The 20503-nt window shown below is 40.9% G+C and overlaps 1 long non-coding RNA gene across 1 annotated transcript; it reads right to left on the bottom strand.

Annotated features, from left to right (window-relative positions):
- Positions 1 to 18053: 18053 nt before the first annotated feature.
- LOC117550611 lies at positions 18054 to 19630 on the bottom strand. The gene is made up of 2 exons (XR_004569665.1): positions 19516 to 19630; positions 18054 to 19248 (listed from the first exon to the last, which is right to left on the bottom strand). It is a non-coding gene; the product is annotated as an uncharacterized LOC117550611 (long non-coding RNA).
- Between the last annotated feature and the right edge of the window lie 873 nt (positions 19631 to 20503).

Below are 20503 nucleotides of genomic sequence, written 5' to 3'. Positions count from 1 at the left end.
AGTAACTTAAGGTTGTCCTTGGCTCGGTAACAACTGGAGCTGCATGACTCTCTGGCAAATAAGGCCTTTCTTCATCCATTTTCTCAAGCATATTTGTCAATATTCCCCCCCACGGTTTTCCTTGCAGGAATCAAAAAAGTCCTTTCTATTACAAGTGCATTGTGATCTTCCAAGCTTTAACACAACACTATAAATTCATCAGATTCAAACGGTGATTTTCTTTCCTGTTTTGCTCACAGACCCCCAGCTCCTCCTGATGCTGTTGTTTAAGCTTTCTGCTTCACACTCCTCCCTGTTATATACATTTGTCTGTACCGAACATTGGTTTGTATCCCCACGACTCAAGGATACTCTGCTGTGATTTGACATTGATTTGGGCAAATGGCTGCATGCATATTCCTTCCTCCCATTTATATTGTGAGTGGAGGAATTGTGGATAGAGTGGAGAAAAGAATGTGGCCTCTGAATTTCCCTTGGATGTGTGAACTTGCTTATTATTGAAATTTAAATGTAAATTCTGCTGTGAAAGGTCACAAAGACACGACTGAAATATGTGAGCTGCAGGCTGCCAATTGGTGCCGCATTTCAAATGGGGCTCCATTAGAAAGCTAAGTTACACACAGAGACTGAGTTCATATCACCTTTGATATCAGAGACACGGGCAAGTCTGCAGGGCTGCATTTCACTCAACGGGTCCCAACAAAAAAACAGAATTCTTCTTGGATGTGCTTCTGCATAAGCTGTTGGCTGCTTTATATGTATATATTTATCTATGTGTTCACTGTATGTAAAACACAGTGTGCTTTGTTGGGCTTGTTTTGAACTGTATAGTAATATGGTATGTCAGAAAAGTATTATTGCATAAAAAAACGTCATACATATTGTCATAGTATAGCAAGCCATAACAAATATGATAAAAAAAAGTCCTATTATAGTCTGCCATAAAAATGTAATTAGGTCATTTTATATGCTATAAAAACGATGGTAATCTATAGTAAACTATAAAAAGTCCTAGTACAGTATAACATAAAGATATTAATAAAGGTCATAGTTTATAATGTCAATAAAATATTAGGTAACACATCAGTTGACATTTAGTAGCATGTCAACAGCGTATTAACCAATATTCAACCTTACTATCTGTATATTGTGTCAACATCTTCAAAATTGACAATCAACTACTCAAAATCAATCTGTCAGTTGAAAGTCAACAGGGTCATGTTGACTATCTGTTGAGAGTCAAGATGTCAACCAGGGGCGTCGCCTGGACCTGGAAACATTCGGGGCTTAGCCCACAGTGGCGGTGCTACAGTCAAATGTTCTACTGCAAGACTCCCCACACGCACATACACAATTGCGCCATCTGGTGTCACAAACGTGTGCCTGCATTAGCTTTGTTACGGCAATGGATTGTGGGAGATTCTCATAGCACGTGAGGATCTCGAGGGTAAGGTGCCTGTATTATCTCGGTGGACAAAATGTATGTTTTTATTTTATAAGGACAATAACGTACTGTTGTGTTTGTTTAGTTTAATGTTAATTGTTTAATGCTCACAGTCACAGCAACATGTTTTAGTGTGATTGGCTATTTGTTTTATATGATTTATCAACGTGATCATCAATAGCTAATCTGAGCACCAGAACCCAGCTCACGAGTCCTTTTATGCTGTCCATTGAAATGCAGGTATGCGAGTTTTATACACCAGTTTATTTATGTTTAATGTTTCACATTGCTCCACATGATGCCTTGACTACAAAGTCTTCCATGTTTCTACGCTTCTTCCTCTGTGTCACAGTTTCGGCAATATCAAGATCATTGCACAGGGCCTTGGTCTTGTCATAGACCTCCTGTGCTTTCTCGTTACTTCGGTAACTTTTCAGTGTGTTCTCAACTGCTGTTTTGTAATCTACTGCCTGCACCAAGTCAAGTGTTTCTTTCTGCAGGTATGTGTGCAGGCCCTGAGTGGTTGGGAGCAGTGTCTGGAACATGACAGCATGTAGATGGTACTGAGTTTTCAAAGCTTGCTTTCCAGTCCCTTTGCTAGAGGGGCTGAAAGGCTCCCTAAAGTCCAAGCAGGGAGGTTTTTGACATGCCCAGCGGACAAGTTGTTTGTCCCCTACCTCTAGCTGTTTCTGAAATGTTTGCAATCTCTGATGGTGGACAAGAGATGTGGAGAAGAAAGAGTAGAGACACTCCAGGAGATCAACGCAGGTATGTGAGTTTTGTACACCAGTTTGTATAAGTTTAATGTTTCACATTGCTTGTGAAAAATATACTACAGCTATACGATCACTGATGTTTTGTTGTTGACTGGACACTTATTTTGTAAAAGAGATAGCATGAGAGGATCTCTTAAGCAATGCAGCTCACGTGTCCTTTTTATATGCTGTCCATTGAAATGCAGGAAAGTAATCACCAGCTCTGAGTGATCTGTTGCCGAGGGGACACTACACCGGAGTTACATAAGCAGAGATAAAGTGCTATTTTGGGGGGAACTCACCTCCTCTGGGGTCCCCCAGGAAGACTTTTTTTAAATACTGAAGTTAAAAGCATCAATCTTGTGCACTTTGAGAGCAACATTAAGAGATATGGATACATCTCTCAACACCCATATGTCAAAAAGAAATCAAAGAATCAGAATCAGAAACGGGTTTATTATTTAAAAACACTTCATTTTCCAATTAAATCATAAACTATGTCAAATTATTAGAAGTTGTTAGTAATCAGATTAAACAGAAAAACGGATGGAAGGAGGAAATAATAATCCCTCATCACTTGCTGTTTGCGGTTGAAATGATCTCTTTTGCTGGCCAAACATGCTGGATGGAAAGCAGTGATGTCTCACTTGCCTTGGCCCTGTATCTGCAGTCCCTAAATCAGTCATGTTACTCATTGACTCTTGTCTGTTCTGGTGTTCCTGTTCATTGTTGTCTCCATTGTCGTTCTTGTCTGTTGTATCTCCTTCTTGTGTGTCCCTTTCTCCTGTTCTCCTTTCTTCATCCTCTGTTTGGCTCATCTGTGATGACTGTGGGTAAACACAAACAAGTATGTATCAGTTTCCAGCTCTGTCAAATAAATGAATTTCAAGATACACACATTTGTCTTCATTAAAATGAGTGTCACCACACTGTCACAAAATGTAATACTAACCAATTGAAAATAGTTAAATGTACATCTCTTGTAGATATCACTGTTAGAGTAGTTATCTGCCAATAGGACAGAATCATTCCTATACAAATGCAGTTTGAGTAATTCACTTAATATATTTACTTAAAACTTTAATATAGTCATTTTCACTTAATACTCTAATATAGTCATCTTTCTGCATTCAACACTAAGGAAAGCTGTACAATTTGACATGATGATGAGGAAAAAAGGCCTCCGACAATGCAGATCATTTTTTGATCATATCAATTTTAAGATGCGGGTCAAGGCTTAATATTTGGGAGCATAGTGTCCCTTACTCCCTTTCAGGAGCCCCACTGGATTGGCTTTGATCTGAAATATTTGTATAAAAAGCTTGTTAGCTGGTTGTCCATCTCATAATGTTCACATAGAAACTAGCTGTCAATAGGAAATATAAATCAGAAGAATTATATTTTCATGCAAAATCTGTCACAAAAAGAGGTTGCACATTTAAATGCAGGTGTTGTTATGGCAACGTCAGTGGCCAGACAGCCACATTTACTGCTGCAAATACGTTCAAACATGCTGTCGACACGTAAAGCAGTGGCAACTATGACACTATGACACCTCCGTGATGGAGTGAACTCCGTCTGTAGCCACACTCGCAGCTCAACGAGGTTGCCTCCTGTCAGATGGAGGGAGTAAATACAGCAGCAAGCTTTGGGACGGCCTCCCCTCTCTCCGGCAGAAACAGGAAATGCCAACGGTTTCAAATCAGCATCTCTTAGACAAAAAGTTTAAATGAATAACTCAAATAAAACTCCAAACATCTTTCATTGTGTTTCAAAGCTCTTTTAGTTGTAAACCTGATGTTTATAAGCGTCTTAGTTTTTGCAACGGTCTGTAAATATACACAACTTTATAATAAAATGCACACATTTACCTTTTTCTAGACTAAACACAGGTATGATCATAAGTTAAAAACATATGAGGTTATCATGAGGTTGTTAACATCGCAATTTATCAGTGGATGTTTGCTGGAACTACTTGTAAACAGCGTGTTTCCAGCGTGACTCCGGTCAGGTAGAGACCGGTCTCAAGTCAGCACCGCTGCAGACTCGCTGTTTGAGGGCTTGATAGCCCACTCCCCCTCCACACTCGTTGCTTTGAGGCGAAGTCCCTCCCCTTCCGAAAGCCTCCATGGGACCCCGGAAGCGGAAAATTATACATTGAAGTCAATGGAGAGAGAAAGGTTATCTTTTGATCCCGTTTGAATTGTGCCACGAATGACACATATGATGTTTGTCAATTTAAAAGAACATTTTGCAAGTCAAAAAAATAAAATGTGTCGTAAAACTGTGAAGTTACACATTTTTTCGTGTGAAACCGCTCAGTGAACTACAGGTCTCTCGTCTCGCACAATACGCGTCACCAACATAAAGATGGCCGTCACGTTAGCACATTTCACCACATTCTTTCAGAATGAGAATAAAAGTATTTTACGAGGTGAAAATCACTACAAGTCTGGGCACGTTGAGAGCTGTACCTATATGAAAGGGGAGTTAGTCGGTTCTGTAAGAGCCAGCATGCGGGACCGGCTTTACAAGGTTTCGGTGAGTAATATGAGTGCAATGTGTAACGTTAATGTCAGCTAGCTAACATTAGCTAACAAGGTACACTAACGTGTTTTGTTTTAGCAACTAGTTTTCTCCTTAAGAACTTCGTGGTCTCTGTGTATGCTGTGGATAACATTAGTGTTCACAAGAACAAGGTACACTCCCGTGTTTTGTTTTAGTTGCTCTTCAGATTGAAGCGGCCAGTTTTATATCGACTATACTGTATGTCTGATCTCCTTTTTCTCGTTGTGTCATTTGAGTTTATTTGCTGTGTGTCGATTCAAGGATTTTGGTTATCTAGTCACAGCTGTGTGTGACTCCCTCTGGTACACCGGTATGTGTTTTCCTAATGTAGAGAGCATTGATTAATTAATAAACTACACACTGAGTCTAGATCCTGACCAAATCCTTTTTTATTGTTGATCAAATGTTTTTCAAAAACGTATTCATATACATTTAGAAAAATACAATGTACAATCACAACCAATACAACACAAATTACAAAAAATACAGAAAAACAAACAATAACAACAGACAAGAGGACAAAACTATGGAAAAATAAACCCTCCCACCCCCAGATCCGGACCATCCTTGTATTATTGCTCATTCAATCTATTATAGCATGCTAACAAATGGTACTTACTTTATTTTTACAGATCTGCATGGGAGACGATGGCGCGATGCAGAGCGCTGTCTGTGATTGTGCACAGGAGATGTACAAATGCAGCCACGCTGCAGCATTGGCAATATTTGCCATGTGGCAGATCAGCTCCACAGATGTTGAGTGCCAGTGGAGGAAGCCTGGCACTTCCAAAGTAGTCCAGCCGGTGTCTCAACTTTACCATCAGCGAGAGGAGACATACAACCCACTGGCCAGAGACATCGCCAACTGTCAACTGGGGGGTTGTAAACGAGGCCGAAGGGGTGAAGGCTTTTGTGGAGGCCTATCAAGTGACAGTGTTCGAATCGAGTCTGGTCTCTTTGTGAGTGAGTCGGGTGTTCTGGGAGCATCACCCGATGGACTTGTGCAGCCATCTGCCCTGCTGGAGGTGAAGTGTCCACACAGCCAGAGGAACATGACCATCACGGAGGCAGTCCAGTTACCATCCTTCTGTCTCCGTGAGGAGGGTGGGTCATATATTCTCAAGGAGAATCACCCATACTGGCACCAGGTCCAAGGGCAGCTGCACATCACAGACCGGAGTCTCTGCTACTTTGTTGTGTGGACCACGAAGGAGGCGATCATCATCCCCATCCCCAAAGACCCTGCATGGCATGGAAATCTCCTCCTCCTGGAACAATTCTACACCCAGCATATGCTCCCTGTGTTGGCCAGTAGAGAGGAGGACATTTCAATAAACATACTCTTAACACCCTCGGACTCTGCGTTGTGTTTCGAATGTGTGATGGGGTGTTATGCAGAGGGGAGGAAAACAGGACACAGCAGATTGGGATTGTGGTGGAGATGCTGAGCAGTTATTTAATTGTTGCATGTAATTATTATTATACTGCGTGCTTCTTAGTTATTCCATCTTTTGCTGTAACATGGATCTGTATGTAACTCTATATTTACTTGTTATCTACCACACTTCCTTCTACATCATACACCATCATTATACATGATGGTGTATATAGGATATATATATTTGTATACATATCTGTAAATTGTATAATTGTATTTAAACGTCTTTTTGATCTCTCAAACTGAGTAAGATTGACAATAAAGTTGACTTTGAAAAATATATATATTCTTTATGAAAATAGTTGACTGTTGTCAAATGAATCCAAATGAAACGTTGGACTGAACTACAACTACGCCTTTAAATCTCTACGGACTGTTTTTCAGTGGGATGGCAAGTTCCTATCTTTAAACATTTATTAGTTTTTTCTCATAACAGATTTAATTTTCTGAAGTTAATTTAACTTTGCCGACCATGTAAGGTCATCATTAAAAGGTACAATCAATTTGTTTAGGGTTGACTAAAATAATGAAAAACATTCATTTGGATAATTTACTGACAGAATAAGAAACTCAATGATGCTTTACTCACCTGTTCCCTTTTTATAAAGTGAAACAGTTGAAACGATAGATTTTAGTAAACTTAAAAACAACCTTCTCCAAAAGCTATCAAGGAATATACCGAATACTTGTTTTAGAACTTTATTACATATTTTTATATAAATAGTTTGAATGATCCATAATTGACAGAAGCTTGTGTTTACACTGACCTGTTACTCATATATTAATGTCTTTGTAACTTCAGTAAACCACTACCTCACTAATTTCTTTCATTCATCACGGTTCAATAAACTAAGTGATACATGAACCAGTTTAATCATTATAATAACGTAGGATTGCAACTCTTTGAAAATGTATGTGGCTCTTAAAAGAGCTGTTGTGTTTGGGTGTGCTGGTCTCAGGTCAGTCTAAGCCCTCTCTCCGCGGATGCGGCGGGCCAGCTGGATGTCCTTGGGCATGATGGGGACCCTCTTTGCTTGGTTCATCTTACTGGGGGGCAGCTACATGGATGTCGGTGCAGTCCACAATCATTGCGCAGTTGAAGGCAGAATGAATTTATTATTGACTCCGAATGAAGCACAACTTCATGTCATACAATACAATGACTTTATTTGTAATTGTGTAAAAAAATATGAGCATTGATTAGCAAGCAGGACCTGCAGGAACAGAGAATGGTGATGGAGCTGGGAAGAGAGAAGAATAAAGAAAACAGATCAACTTTATTATCGGATATTAAAAATTCAATTTCAAAACAAGTTGCCGCTCCTACAGTTTTCTAGTATGTAAAGATGATTTCACATGACCTATGCAAAATATCACACTCAATACATGTGTGTCTCTGGGGGGTGCATTGTGCCTTTGATGTATATAAATAATATATCATAACCAAATACTATTACGTACAGTGGAAATCAGGTTGCCAGAGCAGGTCAGTGTGCATGTTCCTCAACGTCTCAGCAGTTACAGGTGAGGTAAAGAAAATAAAAGAGAAAAAGGTCAGTAACAACACTTTAAAGTAACAACACTTTGAATAATTATCTCTTCTAACAATTTTCTCTCAATAAGCACACAACGACTGTCTTTCCAACAAACAGATTGTCATCACAATGAAACACGTCCAGAAGAATGTCATGCAAAGCTCCATGCCTGCCTTCGACTCTCCCTGAACTGCTTCCTTAGCACCCGGTGGAGGGCGCAGTAGGCTACTCTTCAAAAGTTTCACGAAATACTTACCATCATGTTTGGTTACTGTTTAACATTTTGGTTTACTTCATGTAATAAAATAATAACTTCATGGTAAGGCTACTAAAAATGACAAGGCTAAGTAATGTAATGCTAACTAACGTGCTCGCTACTCGTCGCTACTAGCTAGGTAGCTAACTTGACTATGTTCCATGCACAACATGTATATTACCTATGATATTACCTGATATGTCTGATCCAGCGACTCCTGGTCCTTTCATCAGACGGGAATCGATAGAAGGAGCAAGTGGTATGATCACTTTTATGACTACAACCTGGTACAAAGCACACAGGCATCTTGTAAAAGTGAATTTATTTTTAGCGATCTATAATTTATTGGAGGGAATAAATCAGTTATGAGATCTTCTTCTTCGCTTTAATTACGAGTCTTATTATAAATCACCGAGCATGCCTGTGACATCACTTACGCGACCCAGAATGGGATTTGGGATTTGTAGTCTTTGTAGTAGCGTATTTTTCATAGTCTTATATTTCAGCAGTTTTACGACAAAATGTGACTTTTTTGACATGGAAATGATTGTTTAAGATTGACAAACATCATATGTGTAGTTCGTGGCACAATTCAAACGGGATCAAAAGATACGTGTTCTCTCTCCATTGAATTCAATGTAAATTTTTCGCTTCCGGGGTCCCATGGTCCGGAAGTAGATGAGCGTGACTTCGCCTCTCCATATGGCGGACCCTCCGCGTGAACGCGCAAACGGAGTGGTAGGGTGTAGAGGTAGGGTGTAGGAGGCGGTTTGGGAATGGGCCTAACTGACAGGACTCAGGAATCAGGATCAACTGTGTACTACTGTAAGGTAGCTTCTAGCTTCATGTCGAACACAGACAGTAAGTCAACATTTCCCAGAGAGCTTTCTTTGAAATCACCAAGTAACGCTAAAAAACACAACATTTAGACTGTATGACAAAGTTTATTTAATATATCTGGCTAGCTATAGCTACTTGCTAACGGTTTAGCTTACCCGCGCGATTCAAAGTAACGTCAACGTAGCTATAATGTATGCTTTGCTTACATGTTCGCATAACTTGTAAGTTTACTGACAGGTACATACCTTGTTCATCTGGCTCAGGTGGTGGCTCTGGGGTTGTTGTGTGAGCCACCACTTGAGAATTGCCGTCTTTTTTATTAAAGAAATGTCTAATGTCCATCTTCAGAATCTCCGCGTCCGGGGCTGACAGTTTAAAGTTTAAACATTGTCACAGAGGAGAGGTACGTACCTGTCAGCCAATAAAACACGTTTATTTTCATGCAACGCTCTGATTGGTCTGGTGGCGTCGTCTTGCCTCTGTGTTGCATTCACTGAACATGGGAAATTACAGTTCTGCTGTCCGTCCTAAAGGTAAAGTAGATTAATGTATTATATTATTGAGGGAGAATTTGTCCGGGGCTAAAGAAAAAACATCCGGGGCTTTACCCCAGGCGACGCCCCTGATGTCAACTAAAGATTACATTAAGCATTAGTTGATGATTATTACGTTACCATTGACTGTTAGCAGGCTCAATGTCGAGTCAAGGCAACATAATAAAGGAGACGGTAGCCGAAGTAATCAAAAAAAGAATTTAATTAATAATTACCACCATGGTTGAACAAAGGAAATATAAAGTAATGACAGACAAGAACACATACTGCACAGACAGGATCAGCACCAGACAAAGGGGAAGGCAGAATACTTATACATGAGGTAATGACGAGACAAGACACACCTGGGTTAATTACAAATGGGTACACCTGGAGGGGAAACGATAAGGACTACAAAATCATAACAGGAAACTACAGCTAGACATGACACATCACACTAGGAGCCCCTGATCAGGGCACAAACACATAACACCCCCACACCCAACTTTATGTCCATAACCCCAAGGCGAAATGGGGGAATGAACATAAACAGAAGAAGGAAACAAGAAACAATAATACTGTCAGCACAATAACAAATACGAATTGTACTAACATCACCGGTATGGACGGCCATAACCCCCACACCACCCCATGGATAAATAGCACCCCCCCCCCCCTGTCGACACAGTCCTCCATTCTGGGCAATGGAAAACTATCAGGCCTAGTCACGTTATTTACCCAGCGAAAAGCCGTACAAAACCTATCTGTCTTGTCTGACTTATCAACCAATAAGCACGGCGAGCTCCATGGGCTGAAACTGGGCTCAACGATATTGTTAGTGAGCATGTATTCCACCTCTTTCTGTAACCGCGCCCGCTTATATGGATTCACGCAATACGCGTGCTGTTTAATGGGTAATGCCTCCGCCACATCGATGTCATGTTGTAATACGTTAGTGCGCGAAGGAATATCGGAGAACAGCTCACAATGAGACCCAACCAAACCCCTGATATCATCTCGCTGCGTTGTTGATAAATGGCCAAGATGACAGTCAAGAGTGATCAATGACTCAGTGTTTGTCAACCGTCCCTCCACGACCGCCTTGGACGGAATATTGACGTCATCTTCCAGTTCTCCAACCCCCTCTGAAAAACAAAGACTGTCATTACTCTCATCAATGCTAGATGGGGCCAACATACAAACTGACACCGGCACAGTGGACACACTCGCAGAGGGAACAACAATACTGTCAATAGGATTCACCAGAGGCTCCCTCACATAATATGGCTTAATCATATTAACATGACACAAGCGAGTCTTCCGCCCACGATCAGGTGTCTCGATCAGGTAGTCCAAATCCCCTACTTTCTCTCTAACCAGGTACGGCCCACTAAACCGTGCTTGTAAGCTAGAGCCTGGGACAGGCAACAACACTAAAACCTTCTCCCCTGGCACAAATGTTCTATCCCGAGCCTTCCTGTCATACCAGCCCTTCATCCTCCCCTGTGTGTCACTCAGATTTGTCCTCGCTAGTTCACATGCCTTCTTCAGCTTCTCCCTAAAGCCACAGACACAGTCTAACAGGTTCTTCGGCTCGCTCTCCCCCAAACACTTCTCCCTCAGCAGCTTAAGCGGCCCCCTAACCGAATGAGCAAATACCAGCTCTGCAGGACTGAATCCCAAAGATTCCTGCACCACCTCCCTTGCGGCAACCAACATTAAATGAACCCCTTCATCCCAGTCGTCCTTCGTGTCACGACAGAACGCCCGAAGCATTGTTTTTAGCGTGGAGTGGAACCTTTCCAAAGCCCCCTGGGATTGTGGGTGATATGGGCTAGAGAAACTATGCGATATATCCAGCTGCTTTAAAACCTGCGAGAAGTGGGTGTGGGTGTCATTACCAACGATATTTGTTTACTGGGACGGGTAAGGGCAAAACAGTTCTCCTTTATGTGGCCTTTTTTTCCACAGTGGAAACACTCACGCATTTCTCCCCTCATTCCCCGCTCAGCAACCTCGCCCACACTGCCACCGCCAGAGGCCACAGGCCTGTCACCCAAGCCCCACCTCGGTCTACTCTCCACACTGCGCACGGGATAATTAGGTCTGTCAAAGAGCACTTTGTGCGTCAACACGAACTCATCCGCAAGGCTCGCAGCCACCGAGCACTCAGTCACCTTATGTTCATTAATGTACATCGCCACATTATCGGGCAAACAATAGAACTTAAACTCCTCAAGAAGCACGAGTTCCCGCATCTTAACCAAAGTGTCCACCTTCTCCGACGCGCACCAACGATCAAACAACAGCTCCTTCTCGTAAGCAACCTCCACGTAGGTCTGCACATTGTTCTTTCTAAGAGCGCGAAACCTCTGCCTATACGCCTCCGGCACAAGCGCGTAAGCCCTAAGGATAGCAGCCTTCACCACGGCGTAATCCTGGGTGTTTGGGCAAAGTGACGCGTAAACGTGTTGTGCTTTCCCGGTGAGTGCGCTCTGGAGAAGTAATGTCCACTGGTCATTAGGCCATTTCAGAGTTGTGGCTATATTTTCGAGCATAGAAAAATATTTGTCAACATCCTTCTCTGAAAATTGCGGGACCAGACGTAGGTGCCTAGTAGCATCGAACCTAGCTTCAAGATGCACTGCCCGCGCCTCTACCCCAAGCCTTCTAAACTCAAGCTCATGCACGCGCCCACCAGGGTTTCCGCTAGGATTTTTTCTCGCCGGTCAAATGTCCGGGCAGAATTAATTTTACCGGACACATTTGAAAATTACCGGTCATATTTTAATAATAATAATAAGAGTTGTGTAGCAGAGTTTCCGTTAGCAGGTAATTACCGGACTATGAGCAGATATGCTTCAGTTTAAAACTCAGTTCACGGGGCTCATTTTTATATTGCTTCAGTTTATAATCGTAACAGATCGAAAAATTCAGATTCATTTTTCAATAAATTATTCCACAAACAACAAACAACATAATTATTACATTCAAACAAACTACTTGTAGTAGATAACGTACATTATTCAAAAGTTTACATTAACTTTGAATAATAACACGGGAGAAACGGATGCTCTCTTTTCCCCTCTCCCTCCCTCTCTCTCCTGACAGCCCGTCAGTTTCTCATGCAGCTCATGCAGCTCGCTAAACAGAGGGCGGGGCTTCAGGTGATTATGCAGAGCTGCGTGTCTCGGTCAGACTCAGCAGCTGATCTGATCTCTCTCGCGTGTCCGGTTATACTTCACTCGCGTTTATGTCCATATCGATCAGATCCAGCTCTCCTGATCGGCCTTTATAGAGAGCACCGATCAAACTATTAAGAGTGAATATCGGCCGATAATGACCGGCGGCCGATCGATCGGAGCCTCCCTAATTATTACCAGACATTTTGACCGGCAGGTTCTGAATTTACCGGTTTTTAATAAATTTTACCAGCTAAAAACCGGTAATTACCGGCTAACGGAAACCCTGGCGCCCACGTTCTGCCTCCTCCGCTTCCCGAGCGCATAACCGCTCTGCATGTCTCAGCTGCTCGAATTTAAACTCTAGTTCCAGCTTCCTCAGCAAAACCTGGTTCTCCGAAACCGGGTCACATGTGAATACCTCCTCCTCCTCAGGTTTGCCCACAGAGCACTGCATAACCTCCTTGGCGGTCAAAGCCTCCACCAGCGCTAACCGCTGCTGCTGCTTTTTCATGCTCGGGGCAAGCCTGACACCGTAATGCTCTGCTATCCCCGATAATTCCTCCTTAGTGCACAAGCCCAACAAGTTGACAGTTGGCCTAGCCACAAAATCACATACCTTCACAGGCATACCTGCCCTAGTACCGTCGCACCGGGGGAGGAATAAACTAAAGAACCAACCCCGCTTCCACCAGCATATACGACCAACCAATTAACATATACACAAAAAAACAAAACAAAACCGGCTTCACCCTACACGTCTGTACAGCCTGTTCTTAATATCTCTGGCCACCGCTCCCCTACCGCTATACACTAAATAGAGAAGAGCACCGGTATGACCTTCTGAAGCATCCACACTCAAAATTATTCGCAAGAGATTAACAACTGTCGTGTGTTCAAAAAAACAAAACACCTAAAGCCCATCCCTTAAACGTTTCCATCCCTCACTATCAGACCCCCTATATAACTAACTAGCTGACATACGCCGGCCTAGGAGGAGCCTGACAGGGTCTTCCTACTACCCCGACCAGCATAGACGGTATGTCTACCAGGCGAAGGAAGGAACCATAGAAAATGGTCCAGCTGCCCTAGCTGGATGAAAACGCTCCTTATTGGAGAATTATTTACCAAGAGGGTATAAAACATGGGCCACACACACGACACTGTCAACCATAATTCAAAGTGTGGACTAAGCTCAGCGGCCACCACCAAATTCCTGCTCAAATCAGTTTGGCACGAGCCCCCATATTACGTTACCATTGACTGTTAGCAGGCTCAATGTCGAGTCAAGGCAACATAATAAAGGAGACGGTAGCCGAAGTAATCAAAAAAAGAATTTAATTAATAATTACCACCATGGTTGAACAAAGGAAATATAAAGTAATGACAGACAAGAACACATACTGCACAGACAGGATCAGCACCAGACAAAGGGGAAGGCAGAATACTTATACATGAGGTAATGACGAGACAAGACACACCTGGGTTAATTACAAATGGGTACACCTGGAGGGGAAACGATAAGGACTACAAAATCATAACAGGAAACTACAGCTAGACATGACACATCACACTAGGAGCCCCTGATCAGGGCACAAACACATAACAATGATCAACAGATAAGCAACTTTAGAGTTTAGTTGACTATCTGTTGATCGTCAACTAATCTAGAGTTGACTATCAGTATACTTTTAGTAGGCATTCTCCACTAAGCGTTTGTAGGCATGTGTTAAGACTATCCAATTAAAGTGAAACACAGTTGAGAACAGTAGAAAGTCTATAACCTATCAACAGAACACATACATTCATCCACTAATGATATTCAACAGACATGGGAATAAAGCGAAATGTTTTGCACAACTGATCACAAACTTTATTTATTCATTATGTATGTAATGTTTGAGTTAGAAACACCTGTTCCTGTTTTATTTGACTAATATATAAGATAAATACAGAAGCCTAATGCATTCACTTGAGAAAAAAAGGTTTTTCACAAGAACTCACAATCTGCAGATAGTAAGGTTGAATATCGGTTAATAACCTGTTGCAAAAAACATGTTGACAGTCAACAGACACTTTTTGTAAAATCTATAGAACACTTGTACCTTATATTCTACTGGCAGTTAGTGAAATGCATGTTAATTGTCTGTTGAAACAGTGTTGTTGAATGTCAACTGATGACTTGTAGAGTGTTAACTATGGACTATCAACATAAAATGTTACCAAATATTATAGCAACTTTATACTCTAAAATGTCATGAAGCCGTGGTGTATTATAAAATGAAGAATAGTCATACAAAGTTATTTTATATTATGCCATAATAATTCATAATATGGCCTGTATTGAAAAACTAATAAAAAAATAGTAGTATAAATAAAAGTATGTCTTCAAAATATTATCAAAAATCCCAGTATACTGTAGTATGTTATAAAAAAATCACAAACATTTGTAATATATGGAAAAAATATATATAAAAATACATAAAATATACTGGTATATTATACGGAAGAGGATTAGGGCCACATTGTTTTGTTTTTTTCTCCCAAAAAAATTAAATGTTTTTCTGTTCTGAGAAAAAAGTCCGAATTCTGAGATTAAAGTCAGAATTCTGAGTAAAGTATGTAGTGAAAAATGCAAAAAATGTATATATTACGACATACCACATATAACTCATAGATTAATGTTTTTAAAAAAAAAACCGTATAGTTATAAAGTCATTGGGTATTATGAATAAAGAAAACGTTTTAGTTTAGTATAATTCTATTTTACTGTAAAATGATCCTGGTGTCTATTTTATGAACATTAGAAATGGGGTACATTATTCTGTGTTCAGTGGCTGAGACATTGTGTTCAGGCAGTGGCTGAGGTGTGAGTTCCAGCCTCTGTGTGGCAGTGTGTGCTCAGTGTCCCTCTCAGAAGTTTCAGACTCAGCCAGCTTTGCACGAACAGCCCTCCTGGCTCCTCTGGTTTGTCTCATCTGCTCTCTGCATGCTGAGCATCTTCCAATCTGGCCGCGAGCGATGGAGGGACGGGCGCTCTCGGTGTCAGCTCTCCTCAGGATTGTCAGAATGTCCTCTGTCAAATCCCCCTACTGGCTGGCCTGCAGGCTCAGAGGAAATTAACCAGGAGGAGAGACTGGGGAGGGGGTGTCACCGGCAGGAACCTTTTTTTTCCTTCTGTTTATGCTGCAACAGTGTTACTTTCACAAAAGACGTCCTCCCTGATCCCTGCCAGTGGTCATTTTCTTTAGAGGCAGTGCGAGGAGCAGGATAAATGAAATGGACTTCACTGTGTGCTCCCTGGCAACAAGCCAGCAGCTCCTCCCCTACTCAGCCTTAAAGCCGGGTGCACTTTACTCTGAACATTCTGTGACTCATCTGCACAAATATATGAACATTCACATCAGGCACAAAATTATAATTTTTCGCTCTAGGGCCACAAACGCTTCCAGATTCCCTTATTGACGAGCAATGTTTGACCTTTTGGATTAAACATAACCTTCAAACCAGCACTGGATCCCCGCCAAGTAGCTGGGAGGTAAATATAAACCTCAGCCAACGCCAGACTTCACCAGCATTTGGCTTGAGTTGATTTCTCACCCTGAATAACAACAAAACAACCTGCTGAATATTAACAGGAAATGGATCTTGAAATAAATGGAGATTAAAGAAAATACAGTTCTCACATTTCCTTGGCTCAGATGTGGTGGTTCAATGCGCTTTGGAGGCACAAGTGTTGAATCAGCTTATTCAGGATTGATTTTTTTCCACACAGCAGTTGTTTAAAAAAACGTGGGAAATTAAAACAAATGTGACATGAAAGTGAAGCGCAGTCAACAGAACATCGCTTCCGTTGAATGCTGTGTTGTTAATGTGACACACTGTAATCCTCATCATACCTGCACAGAGACACGCTGCTAATTACAAGAAAGCAAAAGGCAAGCTGTCTGCACAAACAAAAGCTGCACCATGTGTGATCCAGAACAGCAAAACATACCTCAAGTCGATGATAAGGCTGTCCTTTTTTAATATGTCTTACTCTCTATTGTAGACAACGGGCCAATGACTATGTTCTTACAAGAGTTTTGCATTCATGTGATTAGTTCCCCTAATTTCTCAGCTTTCATGAGCCAAACATAGATCTAGCTGTTTTATAGTTTACCAATTGAGAATGTACTTTATAAACTCAGTACTCAGTTTACTGGGTACACCTGCTAACTCTGCAGTTTCTTTCAACAGGCTTGCAAACAATCCTTGCTCCATGAAGGTTATAAGTTGAGGTTTCTTTAGAAACTATTTTAGAGAGCTGGTGATTCAACCTCATGGTCCTTTTGGAGGTTTTTAATGGCAGTTAAGTTCTTCCATGAACTAGGAAACACATCATAACTGACTTTATGCATTGGTGTATAAAACTCCCCCATTACTTGGACTATTCCTTGCACCCCCTAGTATAAGCCCGAATGGTTTCAACCACATTGCAGCACTAATGTGCACTTGTTGTCATAACGAGATCGCCAGGGCCCAGGAGTTCAAAACTTTTAATCTCAATCAGATCCGATCAGATTTTGAAATCCCATTTTTTGTGATCCAGGATCAGACAAGTCGGCCAAATTGTGTCCCTGGAGATATTTTTAATTTAATCTAAATTACATTTGTGATTGACAATCTTTGTTGTGATACTTTTATGAGCATAAACATTTATGTCATCAACATTTGGTTGAAAACTAAATAGGCCACCACAAACGTGAACAAAAAATGAAAAATAAAATGTATTTCCCATGAAGGCTAAAAATGGTGTATTATTTCAGTCAACAAACTTTGCCATTTTATTTATATTGAAATATATTTTTAAATAAATGGTACAGTACATTTTGCTCTGGTAATCCACTGGAAATCCCTATATGCCCTGGCTGCGGAACGCGGAATGGGGCGGGGTCGGATGTGGGCGGGGTCGGACGTCCGACCCCTCCTCCGCCTCATTCCTATAGGCCCTGGCTGCGGAACGCGGAATGGGGCGGGGTCGGATGTGGGCGGGGTCGGACGTCCGACCCCTCCTCCGCCTCATTCCTATAGGCCCTGGCTGCGGAACGGGGCGGGGTCGGATGTGGGCGGGGCTGGACGTCCGATGGGCGGGATGTATGGATATCCTAATGACACAAACAGCATCATCTGCTGGACAACTACAATAAGTACAAATACAAATCTGCACTCGACTAAATATAATTAAAAAACTTCATACTAATTAAATGCATGAATGTATTTAAATATGTGGTATAAAAAGTCATATTTTCTATTAGTGTATTTAAGTTCATTATTTAATATTTGTTTTAATTGATATATTAGTGTATTTAAGTATATTATTTAATATTTGTTTTAATTGATATATTAGTGTATTTAAGTATATTATTTAATATTTGTTTTAATTGATTATTCATTTAGTTAGTTCTGTGCATACTCATATCTAGTCCATATATTTCAAATGATACATTGCACTGCATTTCATAGAATGATAGAAAAAGCATTTATTATTTACAACATTTATCATATAACAGAACAATCATTAAGATAACAGAACCGAAAAAGCAAATACAGTAAATATAAAAACCAAACCAAGTATACAAAAAAAAAATCTATACAACAGTGAAAGGCTTTGCTGATGCAAACATTCAACCGCGCTCTTCAAAACAGGCATGAACCTTAAGGTTTTCTTTGTCAATGCACTGCTCAAAAAACATTAAATAGTCAGAATCAAATTTGAACCTGAACATAAATGGGTCCATCCTGTCTTCCCAGCTGTCTTCGTCCCACAGGTTGCTGGCTTCACCAAGGTTATGGAGAGCTGCTTCTCTGTCCAGTGGGGCCATGGAAAGAATTTGTGGCAGGATGACTTTATCTCCCATATTCTTTGCAGAGCACCACTGAGATGCCGCCATAGCACTACTTATAAAGGGGTGCTTCTCCTACAGCAGTGGTTCTCAAACTTTTTCTGTCATTCCCCACTTTGAACAGGTGGGCCTTTTCAAGCCCCACCTGTTCCTCTTAAGCTTAATTTTTCAAGCTTAAAATTGTCAAATGTAACATTCTATAACAGTCTCCAACCTTTTTTAGGATGAGAGCTACTTTCAAAAACTAAAACGAGAAAAATAGCTACTTTTACTCCTCTTTTTTGTTGCACATTTTAACATTATGATATGCTACCTTTAACCTTTGTGTGCTGCAACTGACAGTGGCTGACAGTTAACAATAGTTTGCAGCTCTTTTTGGTAGCAATACATGTATGTATGTAGTGCTTATATGCTTATAGATGCAGTATATTTACAGTGCATATTTAAGGCTATTTCTGCTGTACACCAGTATAAAGATAATACCTCAGTTTTCTACTTGTTTACTTTTACCCTTTACTAGTATTTTAAATATGTATCTTTCTACCTTGCTTGTGCATCACTTTCCTTTGGGATAAATAAAGTACCTATATACATATGTATGTTGTCTGTTCACATGCATTTTGTTTGTTGTTCAAGTTATGCCCTAACATTGGCTTTTACCTTTATGTTTCACCGTTGCATGATTTGTTATGTGGTTAATCACCAAATGCCTTTCTGCAGTCTTATAAGAGCAGAATGGGCACTGATAAAAAGGTGAATCGGCAGACTGTAGGGGCACAGGTTATTCTCCCTCAGTAAGAATGGTATGGTGTCTGAGGAAGAACACAAAATGGAATACATTCAAATCAGAGTCTACATGTATCAAATGTTGTTATTTCTTTAAGCAGATCGATTCAGTTGGTTTGTAAGAATTTAAAAACACATCAAGATGAACAATGTAGATATTCTACATCTATGGATTCTTACGAACCAAGACCAAGCATGCTGCGCTAACTTATTGGTACGGCCATACAGACAACTTACAAGGTAGGAACTTGGCAGCGAATGTCTACTGGGTTGCATAATACATCATTTATTACCTTCGGTCGTTCCCTTCCATGATAATGATGATGTATAATCGTCTTCAAATGTAATAACGCGGACAAACAGACCAACTAGGTGATCACATGGTTCTTCTATCTTTATCTTCTTCTTCTTCTTATCTTCTTCTTGCTTCTTCTTCTTGTCTTCTTCTTCTTCTTCTTCTTATTCTTCTTATTCTTCTTCTTCTTTATTCTTGCTTTCTTCTTCTTCTTCTTCTTCTTCTTCTTCTTCTTCTTCTTCTCTTCTTCTTCTATTCTTCTCTTCTTCTTCTTCTTCTTCTTCTTCTTCTTCTTCTTCTTCTTCTTCTTGGCGGTGGGAAACAGTTGATGTGTAATGTGGACTCACAAGGACCTGTGGACCTTCTCGGAAATCCACCCCTCTCTGGTGGGATCAGGATAATCCAGTTTTTTGGGATCAAACTGATCCCATTCCTGTGTTGTCGGTTTGAACTACCCATTTTGAAGATTTGATACAGATTAAAGCTTGGATTGGATTTCCTGATCTGATCGGATATCAAAGTGATCCTAATCCTGTTTTTTGGTTTTGAACTCCCCAAAATCCAAATCTGATTTGATCAGATAGGGATTAAAAGTTTTTGAACTCCTGGGCCCAGGAGGACACCGGTAGCGATCGGACAATCAGTGTGTTCAATTTGTGTGTTGTGGACATGTGTGCGTGCATGAAAATGTAAGTGCATATATTCTTGCCTAGTTTTTGTTATTGGTGGTTTAATGTTCATAATACAGAGTTTACTCTGCAATAGACGGCAGTTAGCAATAGCCGCTAACTTTGTCATGCTGACTATGGGACAGCACGAGGTGCGGCCGCACCAGGCACGCTCCCTCACATTGCATAATGAACGCCAAGTTGATGCAGGGGCCAATGTATGCAGTGTTCTTTATATTGTAGTCATTATAGAGACTTCATTGTGTGCATTCCTGTATGTTGTTCATGCGTGATTGTTTGTAATAGTTCATTACTTTA

The sequence above is a fragment of the Gymnodraco acuticeps genome, unplaced genomic scaffold (genome assembly GCF_902827175.1).
Source record: "Gymnodraco acuticeps unplaced genomic scaffold, fGymAcu1.1, whole genome shotgun sequence".
Lineage (NCBI taxonomy): Eukaryota > Metazoa > Chordata > Actinopteri > Perciformes > Bathydraconidae > Gymnodraco > Gymnodraco acuticeps.
This window is presented reverse-complemented; position numbering and strand designations above follow the sequence as displayed.